A 17,752-nucleotide genomic window follows, 5' to 3' on the forward strand; every position below is an offset into this window, starting at 1 on the left:
TTTTATTCCTTATGGAATCAAATTATTCAATCTATTGAGCTTCCATGAAACACAATCTTTCACACATAAAGGATCCTGGTAACTTGTAGCATAATCTAGAGCATTCTAATCAAATATAAATTCAGAACAAGGGATATGCCTGTATTGAGAAATTATATGAATGATTGGGACCATATAAAAATGGTATACCGAGACATCTCTGCAGGAGGCTTTCGAACTGCTCCCTGCTCAGCCTGAAATACACTCAGAAGTGCTCTTCTTGAAACTGTAGCTCACAAACGAGCTTAAACTCCGAGATCTTGCCCAGAAATTAGTATCGGATGCACTAGGGCTTCACAATTAATCACATTTTAATCTTGATCATGATTTTGGCTGCCACGATTAAATGAACCTGATTGTCGGCTTTTTTTCTTTACGTTGAAAATGCGGGCACAGCTGCATATGAAAAGTGCTTCATATGGTTAAGGCTTCATTAAGGCTTCACTGCACTCCGTGACCAACTTAAAAATAAAAGCTTAACATGGCATTGATGTCCAATGTAGTAATATATGAAATTTTTATTTTGAAGTTGGCCCTCTTAGTACGTTGGCAGAGAGGCAGCTTGTCACCGGAAGACACGACTAAAAATCGTAACGTCTGCCTTGACTTCAACTTTTTAGCTGGCCTGACCGCAGTAAAAAAAAAATACACCGGCGTAAATAGAGAGGGATTTATTTCTATTAAATTGCAATTCAGCAGCCGACTGGTTAGCACATCTGCCTCACAGTTCTGAGGACCGGGGTTCAAATCCCGGCCTCACCTGTGTAGAGTTTGCATGTTCTCCTTGTGCCTGCGTGGGTTTTCTCCGGGCACTCCGGTTTCCTCCCACATCCCAAAGACATGCGTGGTAGGTTGATTGAAGACTCTAAATAGCCCGTAGGTGTGAATGTGAGTGTGAATGGTTGTTTGTTTATATGTGCCCTGCGATTGGCTGGCGACCAGTTCAGGGTGTACCCCGCCTCTCGCCCGAAGATAGCTGGGATAGGCTCCAGCACACCCGCGACCCTAGTGAGGATAAGCAGTACAGAAAATGGATGGATAAATTGCAATTTGTGATTGCACTTTATAACAGCATATTTATACAGTTAGGCCTTTATAAAGTAGAATTTTTTGGCGTACAATTTTTTTTATCATTCATTATTGTTTAAAGACTCCTTTTGCACTGAAAACTGTTATATAGTTTGTTAAAAAGTAATGCAATAAAAATAAAGATTTTTCCCGAACATGAAGCATAATCGTGGCTAATAATCGTGATTACAATATTCATCAGAATGATCACGATTATTATTATTATTTTTCCTACTGGTCAGCTCCTCCTCTTTAAAATCTAGCAAAGCCAGGGCTTTCTTTTGTAACAGTGACAAATACATTTTGCCAAGGTGCGGTCTACTCCTCTACCAGTGAGGAAACTTAACTCCGTTACTTCCTTGTAGGGCTGCTAAGTCAGCACTTCCAAATATGGTCGCACCCCCAGTGCAGTCATTCTTATACGCTGCTGCGCGGACCTTTCATGCTAAGCAAGAGCGGTGTGAAAGGGGCCCTAATAGTACACCTGAAAGGCAGGTGCAAACCGGGCGCAAAGGGATACCAGTGGAAAGCATAAAATGAAAGGAAGGGGGAACCTTTATCCTCGTGGTTGTGTTGGCTCAGCCACAAACAGTTTGCCTCAACAACAAAGATGAACCTTGAGAGCTTCCTATTTACACTACTTCCCCTTCCACTTTTACTCTACTTTCCACACACAGTGCCATCTATTTTGCCATGGCATGATAAAAAGTGACTGACGGGTAAGCTTTTTGATGTTGACTAACACACAAGACTGTACTTATTTGCAAGGGTGAGATTGTGGACCCTGAAAACACACACTTATCCCCAGTCACCAGTTAACATGATATGATCAATTATGCTTTGAGTGCCCTGGCTTACAAAAGGTTATGCTCCATGTCAGTGCTTTGCAAACTACGCTAAATAGATCATCTGTAGAGTGCGTAACACTGTATGTACTTCTGATAATAGACAATGCATTTAATAACGAGATGCTTTTAGCTCATCATCACAGCCTTCAAATAAACCACCTCTTTTGTGATGCTGTGTCCTCCAAAACAGGAAACTGTCCAATAGACAAACCAACTACGTCTACGTGACAAGCCTTTGTGGGAAATTGCTGTGCCACAGTTTAGCTATGAAAAGAGAGAGAGCCTAAGCACTACCAGTAAACCATTACTCAATGTAACTGGCTGTATGGTAGAAGAAGACAGATTTGACACCAGACGAGAAATTATTGAAGTAGAGGGGGCAAGAAAGCATCATAGTGTGCAAAGAACTGAGCAGGGTAGTGAGACAGATCACTACATATGTTCCCCACATATGTACAACTGCAAGCAGAGTGTGTATGAGCCATGTGTACCATGTGTCTGTTTATGCGAGGAGCTGTCAGGGACTGATAGAGTGTCTTTACATGACAAGCAGCTGCTGAGGTTGGGGATGCGCACTGGGCAAAGTGGAAAATAATGAACAGAGAACCACTGCCAAACAAACAGAATTTATCTTTATTTGCCAACTGCTGCATGGCACTGTGTATAGAGCATCAACCTGCCACTGACACACCCTCCATACCCAACCTGCTCACGTCAAAGTAGACAGGAAAAGAACAGGTTTGGCCACAGCTGCACATGAGGGCAAGTTGTCATATTTGTTTATATTACACTGAACAAAAATATAACCGCAACACTTTTGTTTTTGCTCCCATTTTTCGTGAGCTGGACTCAAAGACACAGACACAAAAGGACATTTCCTTCAAATATTGTTTACAAATCTGTCTAAATGTGTTAGTGAGCATTTCTCCTTTGTTGAGATAATCCATCCCACCTCACAGGTGTGGCATATCAAGATGCTGTCAGCATTATTATTGCACAGGTGTACCTTAGGCTGGCCAGAATCAAAGACCACTCTGAAATGTGCAGTCTTGCTTTATTGGGGAGGGGGAGAAAACCGGTCAGTATCTGTTGTGACCACAATTTGCCTCATGCAGTGCAATACATCTCCTTCGCATAGAGTTTATCAGGTTGTTGATTGTGGCCTGTGGAGTATTGGTCCACTTCTCTTCAATGGCTTTGCGAAGTTGCTGGATATTGGCAGGAACTGGAACACGCTGTCGTATACGATGATCCCAAACATGCTCAATGGGTGGCATGTCCGGGGAGTATGCTGGCCATGCAAGAATTGGGATTTTTTTTAGCTTCCAGGAAGTGTACAGATCCAACATGGGGCCGTGCATTACCAAGAGAACACCTCTCCAACGTGCAAGCTCCCATTGAATGTGAGCATTCGCCCACTCAAGTCAGTTACAACGACAAACTGCAGTCAGGTTGAGACCCCAATGAGGACGACGAGCATGCAGATTAGTTTCCCTGAGACAGTTTCTGCAGAAACTATTTGGTTATCCAAACCGATTGTTGCAGCACCTTTCCAGGTGGCTGGTGTCAGACGATCTTGGAGGTAGACATGCTGGATGTGGAGATCCTGAGCTGGTGTGGTTACACGTGGTCTGCGGTTGTGGCCGGTTGATGTACTGCCAAATTGTCTGAAATGTCTTTGGAGACGGCTTATGGTAGAGAAATTAACATTTAATTCACGGGTGACAGCTCTGGTGGACATAACCTGCAGTCAGCATGCCAATTGCACGCTCCCTTAGAACTTGCGACATCTGTGGCATTGTGCCGTGTGATAAAACTGCACATTTCAGAGCTTCCTTTTATTGTGGCCAGCCTATGGCACACCTGTGCAATAATCATGCTGTCTCATCAGCATCTTGATATGCCACACCTGTGAGGTGGGATGGATTATCTCGACAAAGGAGAAATGCTCACTAACAGATTTAGACAGATTTGTGAGGGAAATGGTCTTTTGTGTATGGAGAAAAAGTTTTAGATCTTGAAGTCCAGCTCACAAAAAAGGGGATCAAAAACAAAAGTGTTGTGTTTATATTTTTGTTCAGTATATATATCTCCATCTGTGAAAAATAAAGATGCCCAATACATTGATAGTCTGTGATTTCACTTGAGTTGAAATGAGGACAGAGGTAAAAACTTATAGCACAACATCTGTGAAACAGTCACTACATCATCAAGGCTCGTTCAAGGAAACCATTGTACTCCAGATGCTGGATTTAAAACATTTTTGAAGGGGAAAAAGTAAAAGATAGAAATGTACTTCCTTTGTATGCAGAAGTCAACTTGGATTAAGAGGACTTGACAGTAAAATGACTACTGGATGAAGGTGGTTTCATAAAGGAAAAATGTTAAGAGAACTGAATTTCTGATGTTCGGTTGCCTCTACATGACCTCGACAGGAATGTTAAGGACTCATTTCCAATTTATGGAAAAGATTTTCCTTTGGGTTTTTGAAAAGTTTCACATAGAGACAATGTTCTCCAAACAATACCTATTCACATTAACCAACAAAATAAAATACTTGTGCATACCGGGCCAATAGTTTTATTAAGAAACACTATGCCCATGCTTACCCATCATCTGGCCACAGGACCCCACAGGATTGACAGCCTTCTGAAAACCCCTTCACTGAAGCGTAAGACTGGTAAACAGGGACGTCCACAAATAGACCCCTAGTGGTGCTCCGGCATTAGCCCTTTTGCCCTGGATGAGAAAAGTGCCTTTTTGCCTGGAACCGATGTTTTTTCTTCTTCTTCATCACACAACACTCATCAGGCATCTATACAAAGTATTGCACTAATGAAATCCATGACTTCGAAGCCTTGTCTTGCTGTTTGCTGATGTTAAGTTGTCATGTTGGGCCTGGTAAACAGAAGGATTTTTCATGTCTTAAAAGACCATCTGTGACAGACCCCACAGAAAATAAATACATAAAAAAGGGATTTAACAATTTTGGTTGTATTGTGTGTGTGGTGTGCTCGAATAATCTCAACACAGAATACCACACACAAAGAGACTGTCTTTTCGCCCATCTTGAAATCTCGCATGATCACACAAAAACAAAGACGGGCAGACACTTTTGGGTATGTGCAGAGTGTTGCCGGAGGGAATGGAGGCAGAAGTGATGTAGATTAATAAAAGGAAATGCTTTGTAAAATACCTCTTGCCATTTGGGGAGCCTACTTTTTCTACAAAAAGTGACATCGTGTAAGACATTTGACGTTTGTTTTTATTTACAGTTGTTTCAGTGTTTTTCAGTCTAGGGCACTTCTTTGATTGGTTACATCCCGTTTTCACGTCGGAATGACTATTAAATGTGTTCAATATTAAATGTGCCCAACCCATTTCGGACCCTATTATTGGGACAAACCCACGCTTAACACACCTCAGACCTAAGGATAATGTTATAGGATAATCTTGTAAGACAAAAGATAGTCTGGCGTTTGACATGCTTGGTCGGTAAGGGGCAAAATTGGGACAAAAACAGCCCGATTGTCTTTGTGCGTCTACCCGGCGTTGAAGAAAGGTGAGAAGATAAAGAGTAGCTGCAGCAGACAGACAGACAGAAAGGCCATCAAACAGGCATAGAATTTAAAGAGTTTTGTAAATTAAGTAAGTGCACCTGTTTTATTTCATTTAAAATTTTAATTATGTTGATGTGGAAGCCAGAAGAGCCGGCACCGACTGGTTAGCACATCTGCCTCACTGTTCTGGGGACTGGGGTTCGAATCCCGGCCCCACCTGTGTGGAGTTTGCATCTTCTCCCTGTGCCTGGGTGGGTTTTCTCCGGGCACTGCGGTTTCTTCCCACATCCCAAAAACATGCGTGGTAGGTTGATTGAAGACTCTAAATTGCCCGTAGGTGTGAATGAGAGTGCGAATGGTTGGTTGTTTCTATGTGCCCTGCGATTGGCTGGCGACCGGTTCAGGGTGTACCCCGCCTCCCACCCAAAGATAGCTGAGATAGGCTCCAGCACCCCGCGAACCTAGTGAGGAGAAGCGGTAAAGAAAATGGATGGATGGATGGAAGCTAGAAGGAAAAAAAAAGCGTCACCACACACATTTTAGAGTAGAAAGTCAATGTTTTATCATTGCAGAATCCTGGGCAAAATAATACCTTTATTTATACAGCACATGTGCTCGTTTATCGCGGGGGTTAGGTTCCGGACCACCCCCGCAATAAGTGAATTCCGCGATGTAGCATCCATGTTTTTTTCTCTCTCTTTTACAGATTTTTAAATTGTATGATTCTCCAGTAACACAATTTTTGTTTCCATGACTTTAATTAACCTGTACTGTACTCATAAACATTTCCTTTTCACTTAAACACATTTTATACTCTTAAACATACATATTAACAGTATTTAAAATAAAGGTACTCACCATTAAAGTTGATGTCGATTGTACTGCGGCAAGAGCATTGCGGCTGTCACCCAGATATTATTTACGTCCTTCTTTATGAAGCGGACCGAAGATTCATTTATGCCATAATGACTTCAGACAGGCATAAACCTTGTGCTAGTCTGCCTTATATTCAACTGGCCGAGAAGTTCCATCTTTACTGCGAGATAGGTGCTACTGCTAGCATCATGCTCCACCGCCAACTGCCAACCAGCAGGTACCTTGTTTTGGCGGCATTGTAGGGCTTGACAAAGTATTGTAACGTCTTCCAATGATAAACAGCGAGACGTCAGTCTATTTATCTCACATTTTTCGATAACGTAACGAAACGCTGTTACCGTGAGACGTACACCGTCAACAAACTCTCTCTCAGCTTGCCCACAGACACAGAGAAGCGATGCGTACAGAGACACTGAATTATCAGCGCTCAGCACAACTGAGCTTTTGTACTGTACTGTACAGGTGTTTTATTCAGTGTAATCTGTGTTTGAATAAATTGGCATTTGTTTTTTCCATGACTTAGCTAAAAAAAATTCTTAGTTTGCCACGGCAATTTAAAAAAGATGTAATTATCAGCAATATGAATATGATTTTTTAAATTTGCGATGCACTGAATCCGCAATAGGGGAACCGCGATATAGCGAGGGAACACTGTATACTTAAATACTTGTGGTTTACAAATAGTTTTGTAAAATTAATTGCACTATAGTCTATGAAATAGAGCAGAATACAAAAGAATGATTATTAATTAGGAAAAAGCGGTCTATTTGATAGTATTAGCATTAAAATAGGTCCCTTTTCAAGTCAAGTCACGTTTATTTGTATCAAAGGGCTCCTGAGGCCCACAGTTGAGAAAGATCGGCGACATCCCTTGATCTAACACCCCCACACCCTAGCCCCCACCAATTATCTTTAACTACCCATAATTGGTTTCTAATTTGAAACGAAAGGTGTGTCTAAAATTTAGATACATGACAGTCTGATAAGGTATATTGATATTGGTAACAGTTTCAGGCCAATGTATAAATTGACTTATTTCAGTACTAACAGCTAAAAATAAAAGACAATCAAAACAAAATACATGAAAAACTATGTTGATCATTTGCATATAGTCGCGTCACTTCCTGTCAAAGTACCGTATACACGAGCCGACTGTTTTAACTTAGCCTAGCATATGGCGCTTCCACAGCCATATGCGAGAATTTAGTTTTCAGACCACAGCACAGGGTGCTGCGCATCCGAATCACGCATGTTTTTTGAACAGTAAAATGTGCCCCTCCTCCATGCCGACCGAATGGCATCTCATCGAACGCACTCTGCTGATCTCAATTACTGGCGATGGGTGTGTAGGCAGAAACAGTAACCATCAACTTTGAGACCGTTTGAGATGTTTTAAAATGTTTGCGTTTCAGTTTCCAAAATGCTGCTTTTCATGTAAACGAATAGCAAAAATGATGTTATCCATTTGCGGTTCAAGTCTGTCTCATCAAGTCACTGTATCACCCAAAGGAAGACATACTGTACAACCTGATTAACAACTCTGTACCAAATCCCTGTCACACAACTTCTAAAGGTAATCAACTGAAGTTTTAAGCACCTCATAAAAATACCAAAAGCCTCTGCCTTTGTGATGAGATACACACTACAACAGGGTGAATGCACACTAACACAGTGAGAGGTACCAGAGAGCATCAGACAAACTCCGGCTCTCAACGTCCACACCCAGAGGTCGGACTTCCTGAGGGGGCTGCTGTTGGTCTTTGTTCCCGCCTGGTCATTCATGGCTTGGGGATGAGAGGAGAAAGGAGCCAGTGCTAACTGCATGAACAGAGTATATGTGTGTTTGTGTGAGAATCGGATGAGGTGATGTAGGATGGGGGAGGTGGAGGATTAGAAAATTTAAACTCATTGGAGGAGGGGGGGTTGATGCCTTTTGTTGTTTCCTCCCCCGCTTAGTCCCACCGCCATCCCCTCAGCCTTTTTTTCCCGTGTTCTGCCTGTCAGCTGCAGCTGCAGCCTGCCACCAAGTGCCCTGCATCTCAATGAGCCACAGGCGGCCTGCTTCCAGAGGAGAGGGGGGTCTTCCTGATGCGGGGGTCACTATTGAGCCTAAGCAACTAGCAACTCTAGAATGCACTGGGCACAGAAATGTGAGTCGGGCCTCTTCCAATGCAAAGACACCCTTTACCCACCCATTATCTCACTGTGCCCATATAAGGCACTAATAGGCCCACATGATATGTCATCCTTAACAAGCCACAGGTTTTTTCTTCCTCTCTCTGCTTTATAGCTTTATCATAGCCCGCTTACTGAAACCACTTTGTTGGTTCTTCCCTCTCCCATGCAGCTGGATGAGGTACTCCAATGCCAGGGCTTTGGCAGCAGTATCACCAGGTTGCAAGGGAAGGGCCACCCCTGCCTCTATGTAGCCTTCTCTATCCCCTCCTTTTACCCATCTTTCTCTCCATCACTGTGGTTGCTGCTGCTACCCCAACAGGATAAAAAAGGAAGGAAGCAGGGTGGGGGCGCGAGGGAGACTGCCTCTCTTTCTCACGCTCGTAAGAAAGCCCTCGCTTCTTCTCTGTGGTGAGTGACACCTGCTGATTACCATAGAGACACTGTGGGTAGTTGCCCCATGCCATACTAGGATTGAGAGTTGCCCCCTCTCTCTGAGTAAACAAGCAGTGCATGGATATAGATTGACTAACTGCATGCCAAAAAAGAAATGCCTTTTTAAGATAATTTTAGATAATTTGTGCAGATGATCTCTTAGTAACACAAGCAATCAGCATAAACGTATGTGGAGGATACATATAGCATAAACTAAAACTATTTTTCTGCAGACAGCTGAGCATTAGCCTTATCTCTCTCCCCTTTCCAAATCTGGGGCCATTGAAGTGATTGATGTTGGAGACAGAGCTCGCTCTCTCTGGTCCACAGCCACTTCCGCCATGGGACTGAGTTGTCAGCAGGGTCATTATCCAAGCCAACAGAGAAGCGGGGTTCTGGATGTGGGGACAGACTTGTAGGATTTCAGCAGGAGGGGGCAGGCAGAAGCAAAGATGACTAAATTGAAACAAGTAGAATAGGGAGAACTTGAAAGTAAAAATCTGAGAAGAAAGGATGAAGCAATGAGACTAAAAGGAAAGAAAACCAAACCCTGTTAAACCCGGTGGTAGTAGTCGAGCAGGCAGACTCTGCACAACAAAGCAAGCACGCAGCAGGCTTCCCATGAGAGGAGGTGAGCAGTGGAGCTGTCACCTCCCTCAGCATCCTGGTCCCCCCGTGATGCACACCAGCCTGCAGACAGCAGCATTTACTTCTCTCCACCACATTTAGCAGGAAGACTGCTTCCCATTACAGAGAGCAGGGGGTCCCGTCCCGGCAGCTATTAAGTTTTGGCTTCCCGGTGTGACACCCTCTGCTACCGGACCCTGCCTACAGCGCCTCAAGAAATGAATGTGAGTGCGAATGGTTGTTTGTTTGTATGTGCCCTGCGATTGGCTGGCGACCAGTTCAGGGCGTACCCCGCCTCCTGCCCGATGATAGCTGGGATAGGCTCCGGCATGCCCGCGAAGTGGTTCAGAAAATGGATGGATGGATGTTCCAAATTGTTCTGTAATAAACCGAGCTAAACTAAAACAATGGAAATGTGGCTTACATTGTATAGACAAGGGGTATCAACACCTCAGACATGCAAACACCAAAGGCATGAAAAAGGTGACAAAATATATATATATATTTTAGGGGGTTCTGGGGGGATCCCCGTGCCCCTGCAGAGAATGTTTTTGATTTTAACATAAATTAAGCAATCTGGAAGACTCTGAAGAGTACAATAAGGCAAAATTTATTATTTATTTACACCGCTCAAGTACATGTTGACGTACAAATTTAAGATTCTAATTAAATTTTCCTCATTTATTTGCTTTTTTGTTTTGGCCTCCAACTTGAGCCAGGCCTATCTCCACCTGCACCTGATGCCTGCTTCAAACATGAATAGCATCCTCCTCTTTAAGCGCTCTCATTCTGGAAAGAATTGACTAAAATCATTGTCTGTTTCACTTCATTTTTCACTATTACCAACTTCAAAGGCTAATCCCAAATGCATCCTCCAGGAAAATATTAAAATACAATATTTTTCAGTTTTTATTGGCCATTTGTGAATTTGAAGTTAGTTATTTCCATGTTGTGACATAATCCTTAACATAGCTCCGTCGCTTAATACATTTAACAATGTATTATGGCAGATGTAGTAGCAGATCAACTCTTGTCGCCGATGTTACGTGTGCTTCGCGGTTCCGCTGGGACTAAAACCAGGGCCACAACCCGCAGCACCTCAACGCGAAAATACAAAAGACCTATGCAACAAATATGACACGGGCTGATCTGATGAGCAAAAATGTTGCTTAAATGTAAGAGTAGCCATAGAGGATGTCCCCTCCAGAAGTGGGTAGAGTAGCCAAACATTGTCCTCAAGTAGGAGTACTGTTACTTGATAATAATGTGACTAAGTAAAAATTAGTCCTCCAAAAAATTACTTGAGTAAGAGTAAAAAGTATAACGTGAAATTATTACTCAAGTACTGAGTAAACAGTGAGTAACTTCTGATTTTTAAATTTTTTTTTTTTTTTTAACACAGCATGAACATCAATTAAAAAATAAATAAATTACAAAATAAAATGTGAATGTGCGAGTGTGTATGCACAGTCAAAACTCCAAAGAAATCTGCAATTTACTGCAGGGTCTTTTCTCAAGTTCTAAGTGAGCTGAAATAGCCACATTTGGGCAGAGAGTCCCAGACAAATACTAGAATACATGAAAGCTGTTGTTTTTGTTTGTATAAATGTAAACACGAGTAGCGCGCCGTTGCCTTAATGGTAACGACGACCTTCCCAAAACAGCCATCACGGATGCACGACGATCAGCGGGGCAGGCTTATATAGTGTTAATAACTATGTCCGGGAAGCCCAACAGAAGACGTTGTGGGAGGTCATGTGACTTTGTGTCGTTTGATTGGTGAACTAGACTTAAACGTCACTCGCTTTTAAACTGGATTGGCGCAAACAGCGCCCGATGCGGAAGTCGAAGTAGTAGTCTCGCACATGAAATAGTTGATAAATAAGCAATAACTGATACATAAAAGTAGCGAGCGACATTTAGATCATTGCAACGGAGTAAAAGTACCGTTACTTCTTAACAGCAGAAGCGGCGGACGTTTTTTCCCGGTCTCATCAACTCTTGTGACCAGGTCCCGAGCGCACAGGCGGAACCTCAGGCCGCATATTAGTCCGCCGCGGAGGAATATACACAATTACATCGGTGTGTGGATGGTGAATGTGTGGAATGGATCTAGCTGCCAGCGTTCAAGGAGTACGAAACAGTCTATGATGTCAGCGACGGCGACCCCCACTCTCCAGGAAAAACTCATTTAATCTATAAGATTCACGTAAATTGTCTATTTTGAGTTAAAAATGGCGAATTTCGCCAAAAAGTGACTGATCTGCATGTATGACACCTGGACAAGAGACCTACAGTAGAGGGGAAAAACTGAAGACATGAAGTTAACATCTGGCTAGGGCCCCAAAAGTAACACTGGCTTACAGGCAATAAGAATCCTGATGTCCTGAAACAGTCCTCATTAAACCATTATGAACCATTTTAATGAAGTGTCTGAACTGCTATTAAGAGCATTTGAAAGTGCAGGAAATGTCACATTCGCTTACAGTACAACAATTTCATGGCTGAGAATGTTTTTTTTTTTGTTTTTTTTTTAATATTTTTTTTTTTCTTCAATAGCTGCCTGTGGCATTGTAATGTTAAAACATGAGAAACAGCGTCACTTAGAAGTGAATCAAACATCCAACCTCCATCCCTAAACTCTGGGGCCACCCTGTTTTATGCCATCTACTGGACCACCAACAAGGTTTCACTTGGAGGGGCAGGCAGCTCACGGGTATCCTTGAGTCGCATGACTAGCAAAGGAGCCAATCAGCTGATGAGCTCCAAATCCAAGCCATGAGCGGTGAAACTGTAGCATCTCACACACAACATCAATGCACTCTCTTGTGAGGTAGACTGGGTCACTGAACAATGTTCTGGGAACATCATAGAGACACTGTTTAACTTCTGTCTCACTCTTTTGCCTGCTTCTCTATTTTTCCCTCACAATATCTAATGCTGTGTTCGCCCATCTCACTACACCCCCTCCCCGCTTGAGTTGGAGCCAGCTGAGCGTGCTACCCAATTCTAACAGTTGTTGCCTTCGTTAGTCTAACGAGGGGGTCGGCTCTTTATACTTGTCAAGGAGCAAATGAGTCAAACACACAAGGGCCAGGGAAAAGGAGAGGACAGGCAAGCGCTGTTCTGTTGAGCTTCACCGAGTTCTTGGCGACGGCACTTCCCTGGAAACTCGGGAACCCACAATCTGCCTCTTTGATATCGGACGATGCTCTGCCTTTGATAGGAACTTTAGAAAAACACACTTGCTGAAAGAAACAACACTGTGCTCCACTCCTGTGGCCACTAGAGGCCATAGGCACATTTAAAATTTGCGAGGGTCCCTCCTGGCAATAGGACCTCTAAATAAATAAGCATTACACTGTTCATAGCCATACACTAAATATTAGCGATCCTCTGACTCTGATAGCAGCAGCAGTCCACAACTGTCCTTCCAAAACAGATAAAGACAGAAATCATAACATGTCTGAAGCAGAGTGCACAATCCAGACAATTTACCATTGAAGGATTACGAAGTTGGAAGGGCATCCCACTGAGCACGGCCTCTCTAGAAAAGACATACAGAGCATGGCTGCGAATCTAGAGCTCTAATTATAGATAATTTATTATTTTTTAGTTACAAACTACGATATCCATTACACCTACAAGAAGTGAATATTGAAACAAAAAAGGCATTGCCCCCCCCCCACCCTCCCTCTTCTGCAGCTTAACTGTTAAGACTTTCTACATGATTCTGGAGTAAATCTGAAGAACATTTGTGATGGCAGAGACTGTTGGACGTTCCAAATAAGATCTTTAACAAAGTAGTTTGAAGTCAGAACAAGTCCATGGAACAAACTAAATGTTGTTGGAGGGTTATTACTTTGGAATCAAATGTTCAGTGGGCAGCATGAGACATCTGAATGTGGTAAAAGACACCGATACAGAGCTGGGAGGCAATTGGGTAACACCAACACATTCACCCCCATTCAAGGTGCAACTTGGAAGGCTAGAGGCTGAGGTGATGGACAGCGAGACATGGTTACTGCTGGTTCACCTTCTGTGCAGTGGCTCTGGGGCAAAGATTGCATGACAGTGACGCGACACGAAACGCCTTGCTGTCAAGGAGGCAAGCGGACGTCCTCCAATCAAAACGCAAAAGGTTCTGGGTGACATTTCATAGGGCACAGCTGCTCGACTGTGACAGTATGCCAACTCACTGTTCCCGAAAGGTTGTTTGTTTAATGTCACAAGTAGACGGGCGTCACAACTTGAACTTGTGAGTGCATGAGCAACAACTCAGCATGACTGTTTACTTACTAGTCACTATTTACTGGCTCTTTTAGTTATAGTTTTACCAGTGCTTTTTATTATATCATCTGTGCTCATGAGACTATGATTGTGTAGAACAATTTGCCAAGTTTGAGGGAGGACAGAGAAAACAAAGGACAAACTCAATTCTGATGTTTTACAGTCACACAGATCTCTTCCACTAAAAGGATGTTCCTGTTCTCTTTTTAAACACAATGTGATGCAAGAGCGTTGCCAATGACTCTCAATTATAGCTTCAATCAAAATTAAAGGTTTTACTAATGAAGGACCAGGGTACTGTGAGCAACAGAGCTAATCTTTGTTAAACAGTCGAGTTTAAGCAACAAGGGAGGTTAAAGTTCAAAGGTCGAAGCAAAGGTGTGAAGGCCTGCAGGTCACATTCATAACGTCAAGACAGCACAGCCATTTTAAACGTATTTTGGCAGAGCTTGTGAGTAGTGCTGGCGGCTTAATTGTATTTGAGATAATATTGCTCTATGATGACACAGCCACCAGGAACCCACCTCTGAAGCCAGGCTTGGGTGTGCCAGGTGGCTGGGCCTGCACCCATGGGGCCCAGCCAGCCGCAGTTCAAAGAGGCAATGTGGATCCCTTTACCCATGGGTTACCACAGATTCAGCCACAAGTGGAGGTGTTCACATATATCATTGAGTCTTGTTCACATGTGAGGGAAGAAAAGAACGATAAACAGGTGAATCAGTACAGTACTAGCAGTGACCTCTGCGGGGTCTGCTGTGGTGAAGAAGGAGCCTATGGTCTAGAGCTGTGGGTAGTACTGAAAGAACAAGATCATGGATACAAGAGTCCAAAATGAATTTCCTTCCCAGGTTGTCTGGGCTCTCCCTGAGAGACAGGGTGAGAAGCTAGGTCATCCGGGAGGGGCTCACAGCAGATTGACATAGCGAGGGGCCGGATGAGGTGGCTCGGGCATCTCAATCCCAAGAGAAGCCTCGAGGAAGACCTTACTCCCTGTGCAAAATGCAGATAAATCTAGTTTCTCAGCTGTCCTGGGAACAGGGTTGTGCTGGAAGAGCTGGACGAAGGGAGCGGACCCCGTGGAAAAAAGATGGATGGATGGATAGATGGATAACTGCCCTTAAAATAAAATCTTATTTATTTCATCAACTTTTAATTAATTCTACAAATAGGCTCATCTTTTTGAAAGGACATTTTACACAAAATGTATCATTTACTGTGTTGGTCATAATAAATCATTAGGTGTTATTAGAAAAAAGTACAAACCAAATTGCAATGTTCGGGGAAAAAAATTTAATTGCATTTTTTCCCCCCGCACATTGCGATTTGGTTTGCACTTTTTTCTAATAACACCTAATGATTTATTATGACCAACAGAGTCATTTTTTCCCCCACTAAATCATTCAACTTTACTTGTGAATGTGGTTAATTTTGTTTTAATTTTTTTATTTATAATAATTTTTTTTTTTTTTTTTTTTTAAACAGTCTTGCTGTAAAACAGTGTTTTTCTATTCTTGAAGACTAAGCTTTTTGAAAAATTTGAGCAGGTCATCTGCATTTTAGTCTAGATGGAAAATCATTATCTTTTTGTACTCTTCATTAAGGGTAACTTTATATTGAAAAACATTTTAAGACATTGAAGATTATGTTCAATAAAGTAGTTCAACATCATTGTCAGCATCCAACCCCACAGCAGCTCTGGTCAGGAGTTCCAGAAAATGCTCTGGTAACATTCTCCCATCACCTAATTCCCTGTGCCAGGGCCATGGTTTTATGGAAAAGCCCAGTTCCTTGGCCCAGGGCCTTAAGAGTCATTATTGGTCTCAGACATTTTGCTTACCATGTTTAGCTTCTGGTGGTGAAGGACTCTGAGGGACACCTGTGGTTTGAGGGCTAAGATAGTGTGCATATAGCACTCAAAGTCAGCAGGTATGTGAGGAATGCCTCTTCATCTAAACAACAGGACTAACACCCACCACACCACAATGCTACGTATGTCAGAGGAGTTCAATGAGGCCAACTGGAGACGAGATGGCTATTTACATTTTAACTTTAAGTAATTTGACTCAGAATTGTTCTAACAATACCGTATAATACTTGCCAATTAGTTATGTAAGTTGAGGTGACAAGTCATAATTGTGAAATATTTAGCGCAAGTCTACGATCATGAAAAAGATCACTGCAAAAGGCAAAAAATTTTGCAATGATGTGAACCAAGAAAAACGTGTTTTTCAGTTTTGACTTTATATAGCATAGTTTACAAGCTATGCATATTTCATATTTTTGTTACTCCTAGTTTGTTAAGAAGGGCAGTTTGTTAATGTTGAAAATAAGCTAGTGTTAGACTGTCCTGTCTCGAAATCTTTGTTAAGAAAGAGGGAAGTTTCTGAGAATCAGCTTCTTCTTGTTAGTTTATTGTGCACATCATGATTGCTACTTTGTTTTAACATACAAAGATTTGCATGCTTGGATAGGTTCTAGTAAATATGGTGATGACAACGGTACAACGTTCTACATCGGAATTTGAGCTTTAAGTGCTTAAGTCATTTGAAGGTTATCGTTACAGGATATTTCATAAGCGTAACATCTGGTCTCCTTACCAAACAGTACAACAGTTTAAGTCTAAGTTTGTACAATTTGGAGAAACATGCCAGCAAAGTAGCACAGAAAACTTGGTCAGCAGCATTCAGACTGTGTATCTCTCTAGAGCTCACTTCAGAGTAACACTTTGACGTTTATTTTTCTGTTTGTTTGGGTTTTTTTGCGACATTGATTCTAAAAGAGTTTTCTCCGGGTACTCCGGTTTCCTCCCACATTCAAAAAACATGCAGGGAAGGTTGATGGAAAACTCTAAATTGCCCATAGGTGTGAATGTGAGTGGAATGGTTGTTTGTTTGTATGTGCCCTGCGATTGGCTGGCAACCAGTTCAGTGTGTACCCCGCCTCCTGCCAGCAGTTACAGTGCCTGGGATAGGCTCCAGCATACCTGCGACCCTAGTGAGGATAAGAGGTGTAGAAAATGGATGGGTGGATGGATGGATGATTCCAAAAGAAGGGCCACTGGCAACAACAGGAGGAGCGAAGGAGAATTTCTGGAAATATGCGCACACACATTCAAAACAGTAAGACACCAGTGTCACTACTAACAGAGGTTAACTTTTTACAATTAAGAACGTTCAAAAATATAACTTGTGGAGCACAAGCCCAACTTATTTTGCCACGCGTGCACTTTTGCATTTGTCTTCAAAATTAAGACTGTTTCATTGTTTTTTAAATTGTACCAATAGCAGTGTATAATACTATAATACTTAATAATGATAAAGTATGGTTAAAAATAGCCTGTACAGTTAATAATGGGGTAAAATTGTAGGTGCTCTGAAACTGATTGTGTTCGACTTCAGACCGGGAGGGTTCAGTCGTACACTATTTAGGCAATAGTTTTCCATGACTTTTCTATAACCTTTCACTGAATTTCCAACACTAAAACATATTTATATATTTCAGTCATACCACTGAAAATTATTGAGGTGCACAAAGCAAAAAAACAAACTCGGTCATAATCTGAAACACTGTATTCACTGCCACTATCAAACTACAGATTCATCTCAGTACACTTTGCAATGTTTTAACTCCAAAAACAGCAAACATAAGAGTTATTAATAACATTAGCAGATGAACCATCTGAGCTCTCTTCATCATAGAGAGCAAGAGAAACAGAGAACAAACAAGTGCTTTAGGGCGAGGAATACAATCTCCTCAAAGTATCCATGTTGCATCAACAATACTTTTTCCCCCCCACAACCCATCCAAATTTCCTAGCAGCCTGGCTGTTGGGAA

The 17,752-nt window shown here is 42.3% G+C and overlaps 1 protein-coding gene and 1 long non-coding RNA gene across 4 annotated transcripts in view; both read right to left on the reverse strand.

The window, feature by feature from the left end:
• Positions 1 to 17,752, reverse strand: part of akt1 (v-akt murine thymoma viral oncogene homolog 1) — a 52,902-nt gene that overhangs the window by 25,479 nt on the left and 9,671 nt on the right. Inside the window, exon 1 of one of the 3 annotated variants that reach the window (XM_061793837.1) lies at positions 16,902 to 17,002. The exons of the other annotated variants lie outside the window; for them this stretch is intronic. The gene's annotated coding sequence lies outside the window, so the exon portion shown is untranslated. Of the gene's footprint in view, positions 1 to 16,901; positions 17,003 to 17,752 lie in introns of those variants that run through there. 3 annotated transcript variants of the gene reach the window in all.
• Positions 2,991 to 13,293, reverse strand: LOC133487386 (uncharacterized). The gene is made up of 2 exons (XR_009791298.1): positions 6,374 to 13,293; positions 2,991 to 6,020 (listed from the first exon to the last, which is right to left on the reverse strand). It is a non-coding gene; the product is annotated as an uncharacterized LOC133487386 (long non-coding RNA).

The sequence above is a fragment of the Phyllopteryx taeniolatus genome, chromosome 13, assembly GCF_024500385.1.
Source record: "Phyllopteryx taeniolatus isolate TA_2022b chromosome 13, UOR_Ptae_1.2, whole genome shotgun sequence".
Taxonomy (NCBI): Eukaryota; Metazoa; Chordata; class Actinopteri; order Syngnathiformes; family Syngnathidae; genus Phyllopteryx; species Phyllopteryx taeniolatus.